We start from the raw sequence: 7,452 nt of genomic DNA, 5'->3' as shown, positions 1-7,452 counted from the left end.
GTTTGACTGGACTTCACTATTTTTTGGTATGAAAACAAAAAAAGTAGACTAGACTAGTGAGGTTGTGTGTGTGGGTGTACCACCAAAGAATGTGATGCATTGAGACTGTTTTTTTCTTAATCAAAATTTTGAGTTCGAGTTATGAACATATAGACTTGTGAGGTTGTGCGTATGGGTGTACCATCAAAGAATGTGATGCACTGAGGCTGTATTTTTCTAAATCAGAGTTTTAAGTTCGAATCATGAATATATAAAGTTTTTAATATAAAATACTCCCTTGAATGAAATCCAACACAATACTAATTTAAAATAATCAAACTTCAATAAAAATATCGAACATCATATTAAAAAAATAACTATGAGAGGTGTATGGGGAGGGGATGGTAACAACCTTAATTTTTGTTGTCTTTTTTTCTTAATGGACAGAACTTTTATAAAAAAAAAGAGGATTGAAAATAGCTGCATAAGAGAAAAATTATAGTCACACTTACGAGTGTCCACATTCCTTTGTTTATTCCCTCGGTTTTAATTAATTTGTTTGATTTTAATTTGATTAATAATTTTAAAAAGTAAGAAAAATCTAATTAAATTAAAGATATATAACTTGTAAGTATTCAAAATATTCTTTAATGGTGTAATTTTTAAATTATATTATGTAAACTGTTAAAATTAAAAATTATATTAAAAAGTTGATAAAATAGGAAAAATTAACTTTCATGGTTCTTTTTATACAAATATATAAATTGTCTTTGAAAATAAAAGCCAATCGTGGGGAAAACGTTATGGAAATTTTGCATTTTTTTTTTCCTTCCAAAATAGTTTGTTTGACTGACAGAGATATAGACACAAACACTACGTAGTCGGACAAGTTATTCTGAAATTAATTTTTTTAAATTATTATTTTATTTTTAATATTAAATAAAAATAATATTACAATCTCAAATAACTAGTTCTAAGATAAATTATTACACAATTTTATTTTAATTAAATATAAATAAATTCATACTAAATTATTTTCAAAATTAATTATCTCTTATCCCTAGTACCAAACTGACTCGGAGTATTTTCAACTATGAAAAATGTTTATGCTAATATTTCCACAAGGTGTGGATCCCACTTTTGACCAAAATGGAAAGTTTGGAAAACGCGTTTACATTCAAAAAAGATTTGAATTGGTCAGCCTTTGTCATACAAGTCTCTGTATTTTTTGTCATATTTTTCTCTTACACGTTTTTAATTAATATTTAATTAAAAATATTTTTATTATTTTATTTTAATTTATATGTTAAGATACGCAAATTTTTCTTTAATTAAAGTATTTGTAAAAGTGATGAGATATGAATTACTCATCAGTTTCAATTCATATTATATTATTTTCTTATTCGTTCTAAAAGTAACAATGGGTATTGGTTGAAAATAATTTTACCTTTAAGTTTGTTTTACTCTTAATATTTTTTTATCTTTTTTTTTTTCCGTATTTCATCGTCAAGCGTTTATTAATTAGTTAAGTTGATCATATAAGATATGTCATTTTTTTAATTATATTATTTATCTTAATAAGCTGTAAAACTTTTGATATTTTCTACTTGAGGTTAGTGTGTATAATTTAAGGATATGACATATTTTTAAGTGGTTAACTGAACCATTTAATAAGCAAATGAAAACAAGCATCAATATTATTTTTTTCAAAATTTGAATTGAAAAATCTAATTAAAATATTTAATAAAAACAAGACTTAATTCAAATGTCTAGAAAAAACATCCAATAAATTTTAAGAAAATTATTTAATCCTATATTTAATTATTTATTTCCAAAAGTGGAGTCGTGGATCATGCGTTTTGCAAGGACTCTTTTTTCCCTTTTTCAAGATGGGAAACACATGATACATATTATAACATTTTTTTTTAGACCAAAACATGTATCTCATTTCTTGGTTATTGAAGAAAAAACAAAAAAAAAATCTTTGTTTTGAATAATTAAATCAACAATTAATCACCAATAACCTTTGATAATTTATCTTAGTTAGCAACAATTTATTAACTCTAAAAACACATGATAATTTTGTTTTTCTCTTAAAAGAATTATAGACTTAGTGATATGTTGTTTTGATTTCAATCAATGTTATTTTTTTTGTTTTATTTGTTTGTTCAAAACAAAGACATTTGATTAGAGGTAATTCAAGTATAAATATCAAATATCGAGAGTCAACAACAAATTCAGTGAAATTTCAAAAAGTGGGGTCTAATTCTAGTACAAATATCGAATATCGAAAAAAATTCTCTATAACTTTTGCATTTCGTAGATAAGTATGTTAGAATATAATTCAAGTATTTTTCTCATCTTTATTTTCCACAAATATATCTTCTTCTTTTTTAGTTTTTACTACAAAATCTTTAATAAATAAAGAAAGTCAGGTAATTAATAATCAAGTTACTTAATATTATTGTTTATTGAAGCATTAATATTGTTATAATGTTCGTTATATTTAGTATGAAATTATGATTTTTATTTTTATTTTTATTTTATGTTTTCCTCTTTTTCAACAGCAGATTTAAGTTGGAATTACAATTTGAAAATATCCCTTTAGCAATTTTCATAAATAAGTTGTCTCAGGATAGTGATTTTATTTACACTCTCTTTTTCTATTACACTGTTTATCAAAATAGTAATATTAATGATTTAAAAATATATTTAATCATTTTTTATAATTACATAAATCGCGAAAGTTCACTAATTTACATATACTCGTTGGAAAGGGAATTTGTTAAATCAACAATTAATCACCTTTATCTTTTTCATCATTTTTTTTTAGAAAATAATTTCCAAAATCAAAAGCACGACTTGGAAATAGTCAAAGTCTTTTAGTATTAATTAAAAATGACTCCAAACCAGTCAAATACGATAATATGGAAAATTTGCAGCAAATGTTTAGACGTTCTCATGATTTCATTTTCTATTTTATGGCTATTTTCTCTGACCCCACAAAGACTAATTTTGGCCTTTAATTTAGTCAAGTTCCCTCAATTATCAGTCGTTTGGACATGCGATGTAAAATCATGTTGTGAAATTAAAGTAATATGAAGTTGAAGTTTTATTTTGGACATGTAATTTTGATTTCTTAAGTTGTATAAGTATTTTTTCTTCATAAATATAAAAATTTCATAAGCTGTGAAAACTGTTCAAATTGATACTATCTTATCAAATAAGTAAATCATAGTTCATAATAAGCTATCAAAATATCCTAAAGTGATAAAATCATTTTCTTTTTATAAATAAATATTTGTGATTACAAACTTTCAAATACATATTATTTTGTAAAAATCTCATAATCATTAATAGTAATAACTGATTCTTCTTTAATATAATCATTTCACATGATACAAATGGAATCCTTAGGATAGTTGAACTTCTTTGGGGTATTGTCATGATATGGTGATGTTACATGAATAGTTATGCTACTCGAAAAACTCCCTTGTAATAATTAATAAGATGATTGAAAGAATTGTTTAAAACTAAATTAGTATATGTTATGCGAATACTTGTGCATCTCTTCTTGGAGTAGCTATGTCTAGTATTTTGATGTCGTCTGGATATGTAGGTCGGAGTCCTGTCTCAACCATAGCAAAATTATCATAAGATATATGACAAAGTAAACATGAAATTCGAACATTCAACTTCACTAGGTGCACCCAATAATCTTGCCTGATATTAGTAAAGATAAATATTGTCCCCAAACGCACACACAAGTGTACGAGGTCGTGCAAGTATTAAAGTAAATCTTTTTAAGAGTCGGATAATATCGTATCCACAGGGACTTAAGATTAGATATATTTAATTCTTCCAACAATTAAAATTTAGAACAAGTGTTATCAATAATAGTGATATGGGATTTCAAATGATTTATTTATCTACTTATTGACATAAATTACTACGATTCGATTTCAATTGGATTTCAAACAATGACTTGAGGAATTTCAGGGTTGCAGCTTGCTATGGATTCTTGCAAATTATCTCATTTAATGAATGAAATTGATTATCGAATCACTGATTACATGGTTAAATGTATGATCATGGTCTCCCGACCTCTAATCGCCAACAGTAATATGCAACCTGACTACATCGCTGAGCTGGGATAGAATGAACCAATTACTGGCCATTACAATTTCGTCCTATCTATTGACCAAGTAAAGTTTCTAAAGTATATCTCTATCCTAGATACAAATCAACCCTAAACCTAGAGAAGATCATGCTCATTTTACCCCACGTTCTATCCTCTTATTCCTCTCCCGAGTTCAATTCGGACAAGACATTTATTTCAATAGTGGCCAGCCATGAAATACTACAGCAAGGACAAAAGAGAGATTCATATGATAATCAACATCAATCCACCAAAGTTAATAAAATACAATTATCATGTAGCCACAATCCCAGAACTAGGAAATTTAGCTACTCATAATGCGATTCTCAATTTTGCAATGTTCAATTAACATAAAAGAGATCGAATGTAGTAAAGTTTAGAAATAAACCCTAAGAACAGATTAAATAGCTCCCAAAGTCGCCGTTCTTCAAAACCCAGAAAAGGAATAATTAATAAAATAAAATCCGAGTCTATTTATAATTTAGGAAAAACAACAGAAAATTGGAGCACAGGTCCGTGACGCGCCAAGGCTTGGAATTTTCATCTTTAGTCAAACACCTCCTCTTCGCGATGCAGAGAGCATACAAAGTACTCTTCCTCAACATCATCATCAGGACAAAATAGTTAATTCCCTCTCCGCGACGCGGACTGGATTCACTTAGGACTTTTCTTTACTTTTGAACTTCTTTTACTCCTCTTAGCCTTGAGCCCAAGTGCCTTAGTGATCAAATCCATTCCTCATTCCCGTGCTTCCATTTTCTTGTACCTTTTTGTTCTTGTTTCACCACCTGCACAATTAATCATATTGGTTAGTCCAAATGAATTCACACGACTCAACACTATTAAAAACTAACGCATTCATTTCTAAGCTCGGACAAAACATGAGTGTTATTTGGTTCCTATGCATACAAATACGGACAAAATCAAGCATATATAGAGAGTACAAATGATAGCTGATAGCTAGGAGTATAATGAAAGTAGCTTGTGCAAAGAATTATACGATTCATTCATATGTAGCAACTCTTCTTGATGAAGGGCCATATGCTCTACAAAGAAAATAAAGTAATCATATATATAAGAGAACCCTAGGCCCACCACGTGGCACCACCACAAATCAGGATTCCCTTTTAATTTATTTATTTTCAAAGCTAGTTTTCCCCTCTTCTCACAAACCTTCACAATCGTCACACCATCTTACAAATTAAGCCTCCACCAAATCTCCCATATGTATAAATATCACCCCCCGCCCTTGAACTTACTTAAGCAACTGATCGCTAGATAGGAATACTAGGCCAAACTTAAGTTTAACCAACTGGTACCAGAATGAAATATTGGGCCAAACTATATGAGTTAGTTGGTTCAAATGTATATATAACAGTTATACCTTGAGAATTTTCTTTTTAATTTTGGAATTGTGAATGCTTCTCCTTTAATCCTATGTATACTTGCATTGTTGGATGCATTCATCTACCGTTTCTCCATAATCTTACTTTACCTTTGGTGATTTGAGTTAATCATTTTTTTTGTCTAGGGGTGGTACAATATAGGTTAAAGGCCAATGTCTTTTATTAGAGCTTTAAATTGATATATGAAGTACACGTTGTTGGATTTTAAAAGGTGTGAATGAAATATGAAGAGTTGCGACTTTCATGAAAAGTTGTGACTTTTATGAAAAGTTGCGAATTTTATGAAGAGTTGCGACTTTTATGAAAAGTTGTGACTTTTATGAAAAGTTGCGAATTTTATGAAGAGTTGCGACTTTTATGAAAAGTTGTGACTTTTATGAAAAGTTCGTACCTTGATAAGCAAAATGAACCAGGAAAAGAAGACAAAAATTAATAAATTTTTGACATGGAGTCAAGGATATTGTGCCGGATGACCTATAGAGGAATATGACTAGACTGGAGCCTCTTTTAATCCCAAAGACATAGATAACTACACAATAAGTTAATTGCTCATATTCAATATGAAGCATGAATAGATTCTCAAGTTTACTGCAAGTTGTAAATACTTTTCTTGAAGTAATCGATGTATTTCTCAACATTGCGATTGGAATAGAAGTGTAGTTTCAAATTGAACTTCATCACTCTGGTATGCGGATTTTTTAGAAAGCACCCAAACAAACTAAATAGTTTTGTGTAATATTTTTCCCTTTCAAGTATATATAACAATATGATATATTCTCCCTTTAATATTTCACTTTAATAATTTCTTATGATATATTTAAATGAGGAACTTTAAAATGATATATGTAAAGCAAAAGGTAGGGCTGAGCTTTCTACATGTTAAAATTAGAATATTTGTTAATTTTTTCAGCCTTTTAAAATTTATTTATCCCTTCACAAACGATTATTTATTTATTAGAAAATTTAATATCTTAGATTGATGTTCATTTGATTCCCCAAACATACCAAATAGTAACCCTTCCCGGAAGCAAAAGGATAAATTATAAAATCAAATTAAAGATGATTGATTGAAGGATAAATGATAAGATATTACAATCTATAAATTCCATGATATTAAATTCCTGCGCGAGGGGCGAATAATTTTACTAGTAGTAACATATGAATGAGAGTATTAATCATGTCTACAATGCAAGGGAGATTAATAGCCCGTTTGATCAAGTTTTTAAGGTTAAAAATATATTATTTTTTCTTCAAAAAATACTTATTTTAGAAAAGTAAAATGTTTGGTTAAGTTTTTAGGAGAAAATAAATACTTCCAACGAGTAGCTGAAACTATTTTTTACAAGTTAAACAAAATCGTTTTTTTTTTCCGAAAGCACCTTTTTGAAAACATTTTTGAGAAAATACACCTGAATTTTTTGGTAAAATGTATAAAAATGGTGTTGAATAGAGTGTCTTAGTAATGCTTGAATTAATTATGCTGGTAGGGCTATTCAAAATCAAATCAAAATCAATAACTCGAACTAAAAGAAGTTATTGATTTATCAATAATGTGTTATGATTTAGTGGTTTTAATACTAATCTTAACTTTTTTTTATATAAAATTATCCATTCTTAACGGTTTGAGGATTTTTCTTACGGGTTCACCGGTAATATGATAGTAAATTAATAAAATAATTTATATCATTCGGTATATAGAGTCATTGACTTGGGGTTTAGTTCCATACTTTCATTTATGACTATCTCAAACTCTCGGTTATTCTACAGTGTGACAATGCTTGCTTTTGAGCAAAATGTCTGTCAGCGTTTCTATGTGATTTTTTGAAACTCTCGTTTCTATGTGATTTTAAATGATCTTGTTATGTGAAATCTTAACCGTTAACCGATAATGACCAATGATCGATAGTG

This window comes from Solanum tuberosum, unplaced genomic scaffold (assembly GCF_000226075.1).
Source record: "Solanum tuberosum cultivar DM 1-3 516 R44 unplaced genomic scaffold, SolTub_3.0 scf00133, whole genome shotgun sequence".
Lineage (NCBI taxonomy): Eukaryota > Viridiplantae > Streptophyta > Magnoliopsida > Solanales > Solanaceae > Solanum > Solanum tuberosum.
The sequence above is the reverse complement of the archived record's forward strand: the minus strand, read 5'-3'. Positions refer to the sequence as shown.